Below are 18,846 nucleotides of genomic sequence, written 5' to 3'. Positions count from 1 at the left end.
TATTATTGATGGAATGGATGCCGCAGTTCAATGAGAACTTGCCCTGTTTCTCAAAGTAGTAGCCCATCTCTGCGGAGTTTAGGTTCGACTTCGACTTCATAATATCAGGTAATATAATTAGTATAAAGTAAGCAAATAAGAGTTATATTAGCTTAAAAAAGCTACTCGATACAAATTTGTGTATGCCAAAGAAAGTATACTATACTAAATGTAATACTCATAATATTAAACATGCTAGTTTTATGTAAAAAATTAAAGAATCTTTTGCGTAAAACTTAAAGAGTTTTGTATCTAGATGTATACTTTCACGTTTATCAGATAAAATTAATTTGACGACAATAACAGTTACTTCATCAAAATTCATAAAATAACCCGGAGAACAATTCTCACTTTTTAAGAATTTATAGTAGTCACGGAAACATAATGTCCTGCAGTTACTACTGTTTATTTTTGAAAAGCAGCAACTTTATAACTAATTTCTTACCATTTCACTTCAAAATTCGAATTAGATATAGAAAACCCAATATATTTTTTTTGGTTTTAAAAGCTGAAAAAGATTGTTTCAAATCTATATTTTTTGGTAAGCTTTGTAGTATTTAGGATAAGATAATTGTTCGCATTCTGATATGAAAAATAGATAGATTAAAAAATATTGAACGCAATATTGAACGCAATTTTTGAGAGAGGGATAAATGTTCGTTTCAAATACTCATGTAATAGATATGAATTAATGTGAGATGTCGAATTAATAAAATTTTAATAAGAAAAAACAGTTACCGACTAAGAAACAAAAATATAAAACATAATCAAAAATTCGTGAAATTATATTAAAAATAAAAAAATAATACACATGTGTAGTTGTGGATGTTGTTCATGTTGTGCTAAACAGTAACAAAAATACAAAAAAAAAGATTCTAAAATATTAACATCTTTTGATACTATTTTTGATTTTCTACTCAGTTAGGTTCCAGAACTGTCCAACTCACCTTTCCTATCCTCTTGAGAAAATATGTATTAATAAAAAATGTCTCGAACCACTCTGCGCCAAATGCATCGATGAACATCTTCGCATCCACACCCTGATGAATACGCCAGCAGAAATCAAGGACCTCTCTGAAGTCAAAGACCTATATCTCTACAAAGCGGAGAAATATCAATCGTAACCGGAATCAACGGCACTCTTGGATCGATAGGGGACATGTCAGGAGGTCAAGTATTACGCCGACCAGTACTTCAAGAAGATAAGTGCCAAACACAATACTAGATAAACCTTTGAGAAGAGCAGAGCTCAGCTGCGGGAATCCAATGTGAAGGTCTTACTAGATGTGTTAGAAGTCGATAATAAAATTGAGCTGCCAGCAGACTTCAAAAGAAAGTTGCATACTTTTTTGGCTGATAATTTATAGATCAATCCGGCTGTGGCCAACTATCCCTGAAACAAATACACAATGATACGATCCATACAATATAATATCACATAGACTGTATTTTTACGAAAGAGATAGGGTTTGAAAGAATGAATATATTTTTTTACAAACAATAATAGTATAAAATGTCTGTGAATTAGTATCTTATACAAATATCCATATTGTTTATAATGCGCATACTGTTTGTTTTGAGTAACATTTATATGTAGACGTAAATCAAGATTTATGAACACTAGGTTTCTGAAACTTGAGAGCATACTTTTTCCAAATAGGCCAACCAGGAGACAATACCTATATAGTTAATATTAAATAAAAACATTTCATCACAATTAAAAGTTCGATAAGATGTATTCTACTATGACACTGAGGATCAGTGCGCCCAGTGTGGAGAATATGCAGATTGAGAATCTTTGGAAGTGTTAGCCAACAAGGAACGATACCAGCTAAATGTTATTGTTATTAATATTATGAACGATAGGAGGGGTGGATGTTTTGTTTTATTGGTATGTTTATTACAGCTACGACCAGGATAAACACTTTGAAATATTGAGATACTTTTTTTTGGGAAACCAGGTCCTACATTTTTATATATTGGAATTGAAGCGATTGTTTTTATTATCTTACCATTTCGTTCACAAATGTGTGAAGCTTTGTACTCCAAGGTCTTGCTGCTATATCTTACATATCTGCTTTCGAGTTTATCTGATGGATAGATATATTTATTGTGAAAATTGTATAAAAATTAATATATTTTTTAAAAATATTATATCCACGTTCTTATAAACAACTAATTATACATATATAGTTAGTGTTGTTTTTTTACATAGCCTTACATTGTAGATAATAGACATATAAACTGAGAGATTCTCATTTTAATAAAAATATAAAGTCTAAATGAAATTTTACAAAATGTTCATTGAATTTTTTATATATTTATACAAATTTATAATCATGATTTTAAAAATTAAAGACTAAATTATTTTTAAACAGTCGCGACACTCCTCAAAATCTGTATGCATCGCCCAGGATCAAAAAAGACGACATCGTTCCCCATTAGTAACCACCCCAATAGAAGCAAAAGTAGAAGCAAGAACATGCGAGGCCCAGCTCGCCCCTAATCTGACAAACTGCCCTACCGACCTGCCTGTCTTGAACCGTCTTTTATCAAAAAGAAAAAGACGACATTCTCTAATTTAGCTCCTTCGTCCCAACCCTCTCATTGCTTGAACAGCCAGCAAGAAGTCCAACACTACTAAAAGGTGGCAAATCCTAATAAAACTAACAGCAAATTTTCAAAAAGGACGGAAAGCGTTCAATAAAGTGGTCGGATGTCACATTTGATGAAATATGAGAAAGAGATCAAACTCGTTCTGAATGCGATGGCTTGCAGAATCCAAAGAGCTTGGAAGAAATATAGCTTTTGCAAATACTTGAAGTTAATGATAGAAAGGGAGAGGAGTCGGCAGTCACTCCAGAAGAACAATAAGAGTGCCATTAACACCAGCAACAGCCAACTATGTATCGTAGTTAACCAGTACTATAACCGAGAAGAAGGAGGGGGAGGAGGCGGGTCTTCCTCGTACTTTTCGGAAATCACAGAGGAGGGATTCGATAGAAGTAAATATTTTAGTTACAAATCTAATAATAAGAACGCATTGGTCAGTCAAAAGAAGTTGGTTTCTCTCGAGCAGATTGGCGAAGAACAGCGCAGGACGGGAAGAGGCGGGATCTACGGATCGGATGGTTCGGATCAGCTCTCCGCTCGATTTAAAAATAGCGGTGAAAAAGAACTTTAGCCTTCAATAAGCATTTAAATAAAAAATAAACTCGAGTAAATTAGAAACGAGTAATTGATGCGGAAGCAACAACAATAATAACAATTTTCCCCAATCAAGCCAACCTCTAAAATAAAAAGCAAGGAACTCTCCATTCAGCCTCAAATCAACATTGGAATCACAAAGTCGAAATCCAAGCCCAAATAAAATCGACATGCTTCGAAGGTCGTAAACATTGCGATCTGGTCACCACCTTCGAAGCGGAAGTATGAGGATAGTTTTGTATTGGAGACTCCCGACTGCCGGTATACAAAAATGATTAATAGTTACGCCACTCTGCTAGAAAACACTCGACTCAATCGCATCCTTTCCCTCTAAAACCGATACAATAAAGATGAGGTGAGTAATCGTAGTTACTTAAAATAAAAAGATGCCATCCGCTTCGACTATTAGGAAAAGATCCAGAGCGTAAGAAGGAAAAAGAATTAGTTCAAGAGGAGTTGGAACGAGTTTTCATCAATCATCAAAAATCATAACCTTAAAAAGGAGTTGTGGTTCGTGGAAGACGATGTCAGCATTAATGAATTGAGTGGGATTCGTTCGTCCAGAGCCAAAAACTAAGATAAGTAATTTCTGGATGCACTTTCCCAGATACATTCAGGACTGGAATTAGCAACAGACCCGCATTTGAAAAAGCCATCAGGAAAGATCGACAAAAACAAAGGCAAACAAGCGAAGGATGGAGAAAGGCACATCATCAGCAGTTCACCAGCATTAATGCCTCATCCCATTTTGAAAAAGGTGGTTGTTCAGTTGTAAGAAATTATACCTCCTAAATACCTGAACTAAAGCATTTATCCAGTCGAAGTTGAAGAGAAAGAGCCGATTAATAGCAATCCCATTATATACATCGAATCTAACTCTTCTACACCATAGAAAATACAGCAAGACTTATTGTAGCAGGTTTCAGCAGGAAAATAAGTGCGACAGAAACAGCGAAGAGAGGAGCTGGAGTAGATGTTCAAAGTATTTCGAAATGGCTCGATTAACAAGTCCATCCTATCAACTCCAACGATTCTACAGTAATAATAAAATAGGGTAGTATTTTAGCCTATGATTATCATAACAGAAGAGAAACCCGTCGATAAAGATTGGGTAGTTAAAACAATCTTGGACGAACTCATAGTATAATTCCTTCAATCTGTGGAGTCCAAGTATTTTATGTATACCAGTATCAAACTTCTCAAAAAACAATCAATAACGTTTTCTCCCGTCAAGACTATTCCGGTCATCCCAAAAAAAACCTTTGCCTCCAGGACTTGACCCCAGTATTGACTGCATTAACAACTGGCTTCTCTAAATCGCACACTACGTCCTCGATTTCCATAAAACTTCCTACGAACACAATGTCTACCATCCAAACACATTGCAACCACAGGATTTCCTCCGAAAAATAAGAACCCCCGAGTCCACCAGTATTCCGTTTTCTTAAGGCTTTGTCGTGATTTCGCTGGAGATATTCTCTGATTTCTAATACTATTATGTGAAGAAAATAAAGGAATCGAGGCCAATCTAATAGAAGTTTGAAGAGGAATTTTCGTAGATCCTCCATATCTATGATATGTGTCTCTTTAATGCGCTGAATTAGGCGTTGGCGAATGAGTTAGGCATCGGAAAATAAGCGAACTACACACCCTGGCTTCCCGCGGAACGCTTTCGGGTCAACCTCTTCAAATAAGATGGATCAGCCAAGGCGATTTTGGAGAAAGCCATTAACCAAGTGTCCCAGTGGGCTGAAGTCAATCTCGGGAGCTACGGGGAGGAAAACGCGGACGAGGGGAGAATGAGGCTGTGGCACTCCGCAGAGGAGATGTACGCCATGATGGAGGTATTCGAAATGGAGCTACGAAGTCGCAAAGCAGAGACCCAGCTGATGTTAGTGCTGTGCGAGTCGATAGAGTTACATTTACTTTCAGAAATCTCAAGATAGCTGGTTGTGATTACCCAAAAACACTGATCATATATCATCGAACATGTGTTGAAATCTAAATAAAAATGCATTAATTCTTTCCGTTTTCTTTAATAATTTTTTTAACGAGCTCACTTATATAATTTATTTTTATTTTAAAATTTAGTACTTAATAAAACAAATTTACTCTCTTATCATTTTTTCCGATGCACTTTGGAAACATGTCCTCCAAGAGCACAAGGCTTACTAAAGAGAGTACCACATTAAGGGCAAGCATACGATAATCCAGTGTTTTGATGTTCTTCGTCAAACTAGATTCCCAACAATCTCCTTAAGTCTTATTGAATGGCCACCCATTTGGTACATAATGAATTTATCCGATTCTTTAAAGTCGGAGTCTGAGTCTAGACTGGCTGAGTTGGGGGTAGAGGCTCCCTGTCCGAATGCCTATACAGTTGGAAAGAACTTCGCCGTGGATTATAGAAGTTAGGGAGGGGATGTTGGACTAGGAATTTAGTTACGGAGGTATACGAGTCTGTTTTGCTATTGGGTTACTATTCCATTTTTTTAAATAGTTCAATTAAAGATAAGTGATATTTATTATATATTATTAGAATAGGTTATTTATCCGAATTTAAATAAGTCAGGTATCGAGAGGGAATTTTCTTAGCTAGTGAGAAAATTAACGAATAATTAATTATATTTAATAGAGGTAATGATAATTATTTTGGATAAATTTATTTATTGAATTATTCAAACATCATCTATATTAAGATCAATACATATAATTTATATGTTTATGAATTATACTTTTTTAAAGAAAATCATAGAAGTCTAAAAAAAATGTATATACACTAAAAAATATATTTAATTCAATCTATAAAAACTTAAACTGTCCTAGATGTACCAAAACTGAATAATTCTTGCAGACTCAATTATATATATATATATTATAAAGGGTTGTTTATTTTATCAAAATTTAAAAAATATATCCGACTTTACAAAACATAATGGACAAAACAGAAAGAGCAATTCCTCTCATCTACGAACACTGTGGCAGTAAATAAACTTATTAAACTTCAACCTATCATCATTTAGAATACGTGCTCAACTAAGAGGCAGTCGAAATCATCAGCCAGGTCGAAGGGACATATAGCCAGTGTGGCTGTCTGCGGGGTTTATCGAACGGGAAAGTCCTATCTACTCAATAGAATGCTGCTTGGCAGATGTAGTGGCTTCGGTGTAGGGTCGACCATTTAGGCTTGTACGAAGGGTCTCTGGATGTGGAACCGTTTAATAAAGTATCAGGATTGTCTAGGCAAGCCAGTTAATTTATTGATCATTGATTCGTAAGGCCTGGGTTCCTGCGAGAAGGATTCAAGTTATGATGCCAAAATTTTCGCTCTGACTGTATTGCTAAGTTCTGTGCTTCTTTATAATTCTGTGGGATCGATTGACGAAACCACTATCGATAAATCTTGCCCTTGTCACTCAATTGACCAAGCTGATCCAGACTCGTGCAGGTAGCGGGGAGGTAGCAGGTTTACATCTCTATTCTCCTGACTTTTACTGGGTGCTCAGAGACTTTTCCCTGCAGCTCCTGAACACCAACGGCAAGGCTCTCACCGAAAACGAATATCTCGAAAATGCGTTAAGGCAGACTCGTAACTCCACGGACGATAAGAACAAAATCCGCAAAGCCGTGACAGGGTTTTTCCGAACTCGTAATTGCATCACTCTGATCCGACCAATTACACGATAGTCAGATCTACAAAATCTGGACAAGTTAGAACTAGAACAACTTCGCCCCGAATTCGTGGAACAAGTATAATTTAGTTTTTTCGCCAAATAGTTTATCATACAAAAATCAACATATCTTTTCGTTTTTAAAAATAGATAATCATGATGGTCAGGTCCTAATGTTACGAAGAAAAGTGCTTTCAAACCTCAAATGCAAGGAACTCAACGGTAAAAGGATCAACGGCGAAAACTTCTGCGAGATGGCCAACGCATACGTCACAGCTCTCAACAAGGGAGCAGTGCCCAATATCGAGAACACTTGGAACCATGTGTGTAGGACGGAGTGCCAACGTTCTCTTGCTCAAGCAACGTCCCACTTCGAAAATTATATCGAAGAACTGCTGAGTCAAATTCCGCTCTCAGATACGGATTTCAATGCTGTGTAGAAGGAAGTCAAGAAGACCATTTCTGGAATTTTTCTGCAGAAGGTACAAGGCAACGATCTGGGCCCACAATACCTAAAAGAATTGAAGAAGAACATGCGGGGCAGGCTGGAACTTCTGCGCACTCAGAATGACAAGGAGATCGGCGAACATTGTCTGCAATTTGTGGAGAGGGAGTTTCGGCACATTGCGTCTCGTATTGAGAAGGAATAAATAAAAAACGTGCAGGCGCTAGCACGGGAGATGGATCTCTTCCGAGAATACTTTAAGTTAAATTATATTTTTAAGTCAGCAGCTGCGGAAACCGCCTTCCTGAACAGTGCTTTGGCCAAGATGTTCAAACATTGCAAACACTTCTGCGACAGGATGGAGAGTGAAAACCATGAAATGGCGCAGAAGATTTTCGAGCAGAAGGATCTTGCAAAAGCACTACAGATCGAGATTACACACCTGCGAGAAGTCGAGTGCGCCAAGTACCAAACTCAAATCGCCGATCTCACTAAAAAGTATGAGCTCGAAAAGTACCAGAACCAATAGTTCAAAGTAATGATCGAAACGCTAAGAAGCGAAGCCGGCGCAGGGGGAGACAAATTGAAGAGACTAGAGCAAGAGAGAAATGATGCGAGGAGGACAGTCCAGGATTTTAGAAACAAAATGGCTGTCCTGGAGGAAGAAAAATACGGATTGGCTCAAAAATTAGAAACGCACAAACGGGAAGCGGAGACGAACCAAGAACTACTCCAAAATAGGGTAAGCTTCCTGTAAAGCGCTCAGATTTAAGGGGCGGCCAGAGAGACAACTTTGGCAGGCACTCTCCGAAAACTTGAGCAGGACCAATAGGAAAGAGTACGCGAACTCCAAACTAAGCTTGAAAAGGCTGCAAGCCAAGATGCATGGGTTTTGGAGGACATGGAAGGCAAGCTGCAAGCAAAAGCTAGCCAGTGTCAGAAGCTTGCCTAGGAGAGAAACGATCTTTAAAACAAATACTTGACAGAGCTTTCGGAGAAGAATGAAAAGATTTTCGCACTGAGCAAAGAACTGAAGGAGAATAAGTTTAAGCGAGTGGCTGAGATGGATGAGTCCCTCAAAAACACCCAAAGAGAACTGGCCATGTCCAAGCAATAACTACAGGTAGAGCAGGACAAACACCGCAGACTGCGCAGAGAGTACGAGGCGAGGACAGAAGAGTGGCGTACGGTTACTGACGAATTAGCGTTACTGCAGTCGAGTATTCAGAGCAGCTTCAATTCCTTGAACATCCAAGAATAAAATAATAAAAAACTTTAAGGCCAAGTAAAAAAGTATCAGTAGAACGTGTAAGTTCTGGAAAGCAAGATAAAATTCCTGACCAAGCAGTATGAAGAGGAAATAGAAGATTTAAATTAAGAGATCGCCAGCCTCCAGAGCAGCAAGGCCAACCTGCTGCAGCAAAAATCATCCCATTCCCAAGGCCACAACGAAAAGATCAACGAAATCCTGAGCAGCTACCAGGCAAAAATACAACTACTACAAGAGTAACTTACGGTTGCTAACAGTCAGCTGGAAAACAGGTTACAAAACGAGCAAGAAGAGTACCGCATCTCAATGAAAAACCTGAAAGATGTATTTGATAACTAGAAAATAAATTTGGGAGTAAGTGCAGCGAAATAAAAGGCAAAGCTCGAGAAAGACATAGAGTCATTAAAGTAGACTCAACTGCGAAGAGACGAATAGTACAGGGGAGTCATTGAAGGCTGCGAACAAGAGATGAAGGACTTGAAAGAAAAACTATATTAAGCGAGCAGGTCGACGGAAGTCATCGAGAATACCAGCAAATAGATCAGTAAATTGAAAGAACTCGAAGAGTCGCAACTCAAGCAACTCGATTCCCTTCGAGCTGAGTCTGTAAAATTATCTGAGGAAAACACTGAGCTGAAGACTAAGGTAGAGGAGCTGAGGAACAAGATCAAGATGATCGAAGCCAGGATGGAAGAATCTCTCAAATAAAATATGCAGCTTAGTAAAGAGAAAATCAGTCTCATCAACAAGCTTGACGCAGTGGAATTGGAACTCAAGAAAAAACAGGCAGAAGGTCATGACCACAGCCAGGAGATCGAACAATAAAAGGAAGAGCTGAACTGTAGGCTCGAAGAACTCAAGGCCAAGAACCAAAGAGCAACCGATGAGTGGCTCTCGACTAGAAGCAGTCTGGAAAAGTAACTTGCATTGGCACGTCAAAACAACGAGTTTCTCAGCAAAAAATATGAGGACTCCAAAGCAGAAGTGCTGGCGATGGGCGGAAGACTTGACTCGGCAGTCCGAACCCAGCGAAACGAGAGCGTGTTAGCATAAACGAAGTAGAAACTTGACCAAAAATCGACGGAGCTCGAGGCGATGGAGAAGAAGTATGAGAAGTATCGAAAATCTCTGAAGGACATCTAGTCCAACTATCTGCGACAGATGTCCCATCTGGAAGGAGAGAAGCAGAAACTGCAATAACTGCTAGCCACAGCGATGAGGAGGAATGAAGAGTTGATGGCTTTCCACGAACAGGATTCCATCTACTCAAATTCTCGTTTATCTTGTTTAGAAGAAAAACTCCATCTCACGGCTGAAATGCAGAGTGCCGAGTGCGAGCGACTCAAGAAGGACAACGAAGAACTTAGAGCAGAATTGGAGGTGTATCAGCGCAAGGAGCTATCGGAGCTTGCGAGGAGTAACGTGAGTGGAGGTGCCAGCTAGGCAGCCCTCAAGAGGATCAACGAAGGACTGAAGAAATAGGTTGATGAGGCGAGAAGAGATAAGGATAGATTTGAGAAGTAGTATCGCCAAAAACAAGAGTCAGAGAGACAGGAGAGGAACTCGCTGAAGGAACAAATCAGTGAACTATAATTGAAGATAAAGGGGTTCGAAAGAGGCGAGAAGCGAGCCAAGATCGACCGAGGCTCTGAGAATATGCTGTTAGAACAAATAGACTTGCTCAAAAAATAACGATAAGAGGTATTCAAACTCATATAAATCCAAAATTTACCATTAATCCTCCGAATTTTTCTATTCAATTCAGTATACCCTAAATAGCAAAAAATAATTTCAAGAGCTCAACGATATCTTTAGCTCGAAGATCCAGTCTCTCGAAAAACAGCATCATGCAGAGGAACTCCTGAACCGCAAGTTGAAGCTCGAGATGGAGAAAGAGGCAACGTGCTTCAACCTGGCAAAGTAGAATCTTATGGACAAGATCAATCAGATCAACCTTTCCAACGAACTCCTCAGCAAAGAACTCGAAATACTCCGGAGTCGCGGAGTAGGAGGCTCCTTGTCCCCGCGAGCCAACAAATACAAGTTCAAACTCGAAGATTTGTCAAACCAATGAATTTATTATCAGGTGTTTTCACAATGATTTTTTTTTATTTTTATTTATATAAAAAAAATACAATTATCAAATATTTTCTCGTTGAAATGATAAACTAAGCAGGATTTTTTTATGTAAGAACTTTAACTATTTAAAAAAAAAATACTTTTTGAGGGATGTTTGATATCCAGCTTTTTTTAAAAAAGATTATTATAACTAATAACATATCAAACACTAATTTTAACAGATTGAACAAAAAACATGAAGAGTGTGTTTCTCCTCCTCTTACTGATGCCATTCTTGGAGAGCATAATAGTGCCACTCTCGGGGAGCATCCCACGGTGTATGACCACCTATAGTTACGGTCAGAAATAAACCATCAAGGTCGAACTCATCTTCCCCCCGATTCCAGGCTTTACCGAAGGCGAGTCTTACGAGATCAGCTTCAGAGACACCGATACCAATCTAACTGCCTACGACTCGTTCTTGCAAGGCACTTTCCGCAAATAGTTCGATGTTACTGAGAGTAACTATTTTTTCTAATTTAAATGATAATTAAATAATCCAGATGTAATATACGAGGTCTGTTCTACGCACGCACCCATCGAGACATCCCGAGAATCGACGTGGAGTACCACTCTCTCACTCAATTCGTGATGGCGGAAGAAGTCATCAAGGTGCCAGAAGGACTCCTCACAGACACTGATCTTGAAGGCACTTATATTAACCTCGAAAGAATCCAGGACGTTTCCAAAGTAAAATATATAAATATATAAAATATAAATCCAATAAATATATATAATAATGTGCCACGTATAAAAAAATATAAAATAGAGATTCAAATAATTTCAAGCAAAACGATCAGAAGAGGAGCGAAGACTATTTGAATAGACTGATGCTTCCAATCAAAAATTAGTGACTCTTTCAACGGTTGAGCTTTTCATGATCATCCTCACTGCATTTTTTCAACTCTTCATGCTGAGAAGCTTTCTTGTGCAAAAGGTTTACATGTGATTGTGTCGAATAACATCAACTTCGTTCATAAATATATATATACCTAAATAATAATACTGAGCTTCATATATGACATTCTATTGTATTAATTTCTTGATTATTTTTGTCTTAGTAGTATTAGGAAATAATATATGTTTTTTAAAATAGCTAACTAACTTATTTTTTTATTGAATCTATTTTTTTTTTTATTGTTAACCTATATTTTTTAATGCAGCCATAAATAACAATATGTAGTTAGTTCAATTCAAACTACTCCCTCGCATTCTTAATTCGGCCGTGCCCACACTCGCGGATTTCGAACGTTCATTTATCGGTGAAGGATCCTTCGGCAAAGTCTACAGTGCTGTTCACATCCCCACCTGCCGACAGTACGCCCTCAAAGAAATCAGCAAGTATTCACCGGACAGTCGCATCCCGAAGGAAATCAGCGAGCTGGACCAGGTCAACCACGAAATGTAAATAATGTACTCCCTAGACTCGCCCTACATTGTCAAGCTTTATGACCACTTTGAGGATGCTAGCAATATTTATCTGTTGATGTAGTTGGTGCAAGGGGTAGTTAAATAATTTTCATGCTTTGTTTTTTACTTATTGTATTTGTTATTAATTTATGTGAGAAACTTTAGATCCAACTGTATAATGGAGTCATTCGCCGCAAAATAACCATCGAATTGTCTCTGATGTCCAAAATCATCTGCCAACTGTGTCTCGCCCTCAAACACACTCACTCCAAAGGAATCATCCATCGGGACGTGAAGCCGTAAAACATAATGATCAATAAATAGCTCAACATCAAACTCATCGACTTTGGGACAGCCAACTACTCAGGACCGCAGCATGTGAGAAGGACGAAGACAGGCTCGCTGCCGTACTTTGCTCCCGAAATAGTGCAGAAGAAAGTCCATGGTCAAGCAGTCGATGTGTGGTGCGTGGGAATCCTTATGTATTAACTGCATTTCCACAAAACTCCCTTTTAAGATATGGAACGAACTGAGCAGAACATTCTCGTACCTTGAAAAAACTATTAATCATTATTTTTTTTCCTACTTTTTTAGAGAAATAAAATAAAACTTCCCGATAGCATGGACCCTGATGCTCGAGATCTTATTAGCAAAATACTGACGAAAGAGCCGGCCAAACGAATTACCCTCGACCAGATTATCTCGCATAACTGGATTAGAAGTAGAGATGATCTTATAACAATATTTTTCCTAAAAAAATGTATATAGAATTTTCTCTTGGAATTAGTACTCCAACAGACGCCGCACCAACCATCCCTCCGCCCGTCCCCAAGAAAAAGTCCCAATCTCCTCTCCCCAAGAGAGATGTTGACAAAAAGAAGCCGATAACTCCTACGTTGAGTGCCCGAGAGAATCGAACAAACAATTCAAAAAGTTCACTTAAAGAAGCGGAGAAATCTTCGCACAAAGTTCCCCCACAAATTAATAATAAGGCGGAAGTAAATAATGTGCTTCAAAACTCAACCAGCAAGAATAAAATAAACAATTAGACAAATAGAGATGTTAGTGCGAGGAACAAACAAATCGCGAAGCAGTAGGAATAGCTTGAAAAGAAGTTGAAGGAGATAAGTAGCAGAGTCAACAAAGTATCGGGAGAGATGAGGAAGCAACAGCATATTATTGATGCGAATTAAAAGAAAGCTTCTGAGCTCAGCGCAGACGTCAGGCAATTCCAAGCGCAAAAGCTTGAATGCGATGCAACCAAGCTCAAGCTAGAACATGCCGAAAGATAACTACAGCAAGCCATTGAACTCAACAAGACACTCAAGGGGAGACAGGCAGCACTTGAAACTGAAAAGAAAAGCAGTGCAATCACTCCTCGCTACTAGACAAATAATAAGAGTAGTATTAAGCATACGCCTCGGTCCATCCACATCCATAGCCACGTCGGCAGCGAGTTCAACACCGTCAGCCAACAATCCAGCTTCACCACACCCAAACACCGTATCGAAAGACTGATGAGTGATTGCAGCAACCATCAAAAAACTCCAAAATAATTTGAAATGAACGCGACGACAATGTGTCTGCCTTTGAGTTTCGCTCAACTCAGCTCTCCTCAGCAATCTGGAGAGACTCAATGGATGTTGCAATATGCGAGTATGAATAAATCGAATACAGTGGTTGACTTGAATAACTACTTGACACAGTTGAAAGACAAAAGATTTACAAATACCAATGTCTTTAAGGAAATTAAGTGAGCGATAATAATTTTACGACGAATGTTCAATTACTAAAATTTATATGTACCTTTATGTGTTTATTTTTCATTTCTATTCAATTATTGCCATATATTCTTTTTTAATTAATAATATTTAAAAAATAGAGAAAATATTTCAGAATTAAAACTATTCTAACAGTTTGGCCTGTTTTAAATCCTCTATTTCTTTCTTAAGATTTCCGAGTTTGTTATAAACTTTAGCTCGATTGTAATAGGACTGCGGATCACTTTCGAGTTCAATTATTCTGTTACACAGCCCCAACGCCTCTTCATACATCTCGCTTCTGAAGTAAGCTGCTCCTAGGTGGTTCAGGGAAACCACATAATTCGTTCGGAGCGATACTGCTTTTTCCAAAAAAATACGAGATTGGCTTAGATTTCCCATTTATAGATATAGTTTTCCCAACGCATGCACGATATCAAAGCTCGATTTGTTGCCCTAATAGGCTCTCAAATAGTTCTATTCAATCACTCTATTCACGCACTCGCTTTCGAGTCCATTTTTTTATTGGATCTCTTATTACAGAAACAGTCCGAAATTGAATGATTATTGTGGTTGGTCATAGTTTCGTCGGAGTTATTGAACCTTGAATGAAAACTATTTTTCGAGAGAATCTGTTTTTATTAACTTTAAAAGCTCTCCTTCGTCAGTGCAAAGATGCTTTCTGGTAATTTATTGTCTGCACTCTATCGCTCGGTTACAAAATGCACTTAAACAGTCCAGCACTTCACTAGTCACTAATTAGACTTATTTGGTTATCTATCCTATGTTTTTGTACAGGCTATTTGAATTCTGTCCACTATGATTGAGCAAATTAATATGCGATCCATTTAGGTCTGACCAAGATCTTTGGTTGATTTTATCGACAATTTATTTGATTTCAGGTTCCATTCTAATGTGGTTTTGAAGGTGGGAAATGTTGCCAACGGTCTCTGAGAAAGTTTTGTCCACTTCGTCTTTGATTTTTTTCACGCCCTTCTCGAGAGCTGACAGGCATTCCGAATATTTATCATGGGCTTAGTTCCTCTCTTTGTTACTATTGGCTATTAATGCCTCTATTTGCTGCACTGGTACGATTTTATAGCTATCATCATCATCAGTAGAGTGATTGTGTGATGGCGATAAAGCCTCGCAGGTATTACAGAAGAAAAGTGGCTCATGACACAGTGGATGAACACATAAAAAACTTATCTAACTGCGATGGTTCTCCTTGCAATAAATCTTGATGTTTTCCATTCAAAACTTTAGTATAAAAAGAATGAGTACAATAATTTTTTATATAAGATTTTTTGTTTATATAATTAAATAATAATATCTGAGCTTATATTTGATGAACTTTTCGGTATTATTCAATTCTGAGCGCTTATTAATATAAAAAACAACTTGTAATTTAGAGGTTAATCATGTTAATCATAAGTGGCATGTATGATGGCTCAATCGGAACTATAAATAGAATGAATGTTGCTTTGGTAGTAGCGAAGCAAATAGATCAGATTATTGCTTTTCACATATTCTGATCCCACCCAGACTATATTCTCATTGTTTAGCATCACTTTCCAAATAATACTTTGCTGATGTTGTCCGCACCCTAAAATCTAATCGATGTCAAAGTCCATAAAATTGATTTTAGTGTTAACTCTGCCTGCCTTCTTGAGCGTATCAAAAACTCTGAGTTTGTCTGCGTTTTCTTCAGAGCTATTTCTTACTGCCACTCTGAACTCCCATGTAGATTTGGAGAAAGGCTATCCATACCATTTAACTCTGACTAAAAAAAGGCATGATTGATCGTCATCCCAATGATTTATATAGATAGATGATTACCTTTGTGCTGTTTTGAGTCGAATATCGTTTCTATTTTCTGATTCATCGATATAATGGTTAATATTTCGAATCCTTTATTTAAAAGTTAAAAAATATATATATTGAGACACATAATATTTTTAAAATATCGGGAAAACAAACACATACTATTGTGTTGGGTAATACAATACAAAATGACAATTCAAACAAAAATAATATTTCATATCAAAATTTATAAATCATTGTACAACTTTATGTAACGTTCTGTGATATTGTTTGTGTACAGTCCGGTTGGAATCTTCGGACCCGCCGATTTATTGCATGCCTCCTCAATCATCATCAACTCTGAAAGCATTGATTCGATTAATAATAGGCTTGACTGTATCTCAGCCTGGGTCTCAATACCTTTTATATTCGCCTCAATCCTTTGTAATTTCTGACCCAGTTCCAGGAGCTCTGTAATGTGATAGGTATATTTCTTCTTGAGATCGAAGGTTCCCTTTATTATTTTAATATTTTCCTGCAGATTTGAAAGAAACATAGAATCTGATAGAATTTTTTCTAGTGCGATCATGAAGTTCAAGGCATGTTTTTGACTCAGCCCACTCTCCAGCAAGATGAAATAATAGATGACGCTTTCTAAAAATTGTGTGGGAGTCGTGGCCTTCGAGAAGATGTGTTCGGCCAAATCAGTCATAAGGGAGATACTTTATGAGTGCAGTGCACCGTGATTCATGATATTTCTCCCAAGACAGTGAGGTAGGCCTGCTTGTCAAAGGCCTTGTTCCCTCTGATCGAACACTGGGACATTCGCTTTTAGATATCTTTGAGATACCTTTGGAGGTCGGCGATTTGGAAATTTATTATTTGAGTGCCATGAGCACCTCCACCGCTTTATCGATGATTGAATCGCAATGAGAAGATCAGTCAACTTAAGAGTATTGTGGCAAACAGTTTGTGGTATTATGGGTCTGAATAAGGCAGTAGAGTAATCATCTTCTCGAGTGCATAGATCTATGAAGATATCATGGCTGGATCTTTTGAGTAGTAATATGCAAGATATTCGAAAAGTTTGTAGTCAGTCAATTAGTTAACATCGAGGTACTCGGAATATTTAATCAAATAGTTCCAAAGTTATGAAAGTGCCGTTTAAGGTTAATGCTGAGCTTGGCGTGAGAGTGCCATAGTGATCAGGGTAGTCCTACACTATCTTTAGCAAATAGTATTCCGCCTAAATATAGTGTTTCTTGTCCAAGTGGAGGAGAGCCAGTTTTTTGTTGATGTAAGGGACTTCGTCTGAGTGCATACTGCATTTGGTATAATATTCAAGGCTACGTTCATTGTCTTCCAAGGCGGAGTAACAGTCGGCGATATCCAAAAATATCTCCCAGCTGGGCACTGCAGATGTTTTCTCGGCTTTGAGTAGAGAATTTAATGCAAGTTTTAAATGCCCTTCCTCCATATAAATGCGTGCGACTTGAAGGTGGGATTCAGCACTGTCTGTTGGGAGTGTGCCTTACTTGAGCATGTTTAATATACGAGTTTGAGCTTATCCTTGAGATCGAGCTCTCCATATAGGGTTCCGAAGGACCGCTTCGATAGCCTGATGGAGTACTACAGCATTCCTTCCCAACAATCTCAATTAAGTAACGCACTTTTCTAGTCTTGCAACCTTCTCTTCCGAGGTCGTATCGATATAATATGCTGCAATATATACTATTAGCATATTTTGAGAGGCACGAGAGAGAATTGATATCATCAATGAAGCTTTCAGGTCTTGTGCTATTTCTACTCCCATATAGGCCTGCGCTAAGGAACAGATAAATAGTTCGGTCTGTATCTTTCCTTTACGTTATATTCTAAGTATTTTATCATCTTCTATGTCATAGATTTTCCTTATTTGGTCCCATAGCACTGAAAAAGGGCTAATCTTTTTCTGTATTAATATATTTATAAATGGTTCGTCACCGTCCCCCGTCCTTCCACATCTTTAAGCTGTGAGGCTTGTCCGAGATTAACTTGTCGCCCTAAGTTTACAAATTGAGAAAAGCGCTTCTGATACCTGGTTCTATCCTCTGATTGATGGTGTGAGTTTCAATCACTATTTTGTCCTCCTGATCGTTGCTGATGAGTTGATGGTGCTATCTGCCGGCCTCAAATATTTTATCATACACTGATTGGAGCAAATGAGTCTGTTGACTTTTGTCTCCATTTGAAACATCAGTGGATTCTCTTTTAAGATAGCTTTGCATTTCTTGATATTTTATTCCAAATCATCATATTTCCCTAATTTGAGTTTGATAAGTGCCTGGTTATAGAAAATAAGTATGCAGTCGGGCCGTCTCTAATCATCTTTGACATGCATGTTAAATTATGGCTGGACACTTTTAATACAGCCCCCAATACCTGTCTCCGCACACAAGCCCAACAAATTGGAAATAATGACCCCTTTGCATCTTTATAAATTCTATTTGTGTTCTTTTCTTGCTTCCCTTTCTTCGTTACTTGGCAGAGTTGCTATATAGCTCTATTTCCATTGCATCGCATCGACCGGATTCCTCGCCAATTCTAATTATTCGTATTTTTTGAAGCACTCAGACTCTGCCTGTAGTTCGTCGGCTTCAATTACCTGAATTCGGCTCAGTTAGGACTAGCAAATATCTAATGCTTTAGACCAATTTTCCTCAGCTTTGGTCAGTTCAGCTATTTCTTTATAGAGTAATCCTCGCATATTTAGTAGAGATACCAGCTCTGAATTTGTTTTACTATCTTCTGCTCCGGATTTGAATGATATCAACTTATTTAGGAGGTTCAACAGTCTTCGTACATTCGATTGGCGAAATGAATTCTGCATTGACCTAATCCTTGAGAAATCTGTTGGCAATTTGAATTTTCTAGATGTTTTCGATGGACTCCTTCCTTTCATAAGCTTGAGTGTCGCACTGCCAATTGGATTTTATCCAGCCCAGAGAGATATCTGAATCATTTTGATCAGGATTGATTATTTTCCCTCTTGGCTTCTCAACGATTACAGCTATTTCAAAACACTTATTCTCTCCTCTTCCCTTCCTTCAATCCGGAAGAGCTTTTACAGATTTTTAACCATTT

The 18,846-nt window shown here is 37.9% G+C and overlaps 3 long non-coding RNA genes across 3 annotated transcripts; 2 read left to right on the top strand and 1 right to left on the bottom strand.

Moving 5' to 3' along the window:
• Nucleotides 1-1,588: 1,588 nt before the first annotated feature.
• Nucleotides 1,589-2,143, bottom strand: LOC148298418 (uncharacterized). The gene is made up of 4 exons (XR_015839192.1): nucleotides 2,052-2,143; nucleotides 1,944-2,003; nucleotides 1,784-1,870; nucleotides 1,589-1,718 (listed from the first exon to the last, which is right to left on the bottom strand). It is a non-coding gene; the product is annotated as an uncharacterized LOC148298418 (long non-coding RNA).
• Nucleotides 2,144-10,928: 8,785 nt separating this feature from the next.
• On the top strand, nucleotides 10,929-11,687 carry LOC148298417 (uncharacterized). The gene is made up of 3 exons (XR_015839194.1): nucleotides 10,929-11,211; nucleotides 11,254-11,440; nucleotides 11,520-11,687. It is a non-coding gene; the product is annotated as an uncharacterized LOC148298417 (long non-coding RNA).
• A 297-nt stretch (nucleotides 11,688-11,984) lies between these two features.
• LOC148298416 (uncharacterized) lies at nucleotides 11,985-13,917 on the top strand. Its single transcript, XR_015839193.1, has 4 exons — nucleotides 11,985-12,254; nucleotides 12,326-12,706; nucleotides 12,755-12,881; nucleotides 12,929-13,917. It is a non-coding gene; the product is annotated as an uncharacterized LOC148298416 (long non-coding RNA).
• The last annotated feature ends 4,929 nt before the right edge of the window (nucleotides 13,918-18,846 follow it).

The sequence above is a fragment of the Brachycentrus maculatus genome, unplaced genomic scaffold, assembly GCF_059751285.1.
Source record: "Brachycentrus maculatus isolate JH-2025_06_01 unplaced genomic scaffold, ASM5975128v1 h1tg002069l, whole genome shotgun sequence".
NCBI classification, from domain to species: Eukaryota; Metazoa; Arthropoda; class Insecta; order Trichoptera; family Brachycentridae; genus Brachycentrus; species Brachycentrus maculatus.
The sequence above is the reverse complement of the archived record's forward strand: the minus strand, read 5'-3'. Positions and strand labels throughout refer to the sequence as shown.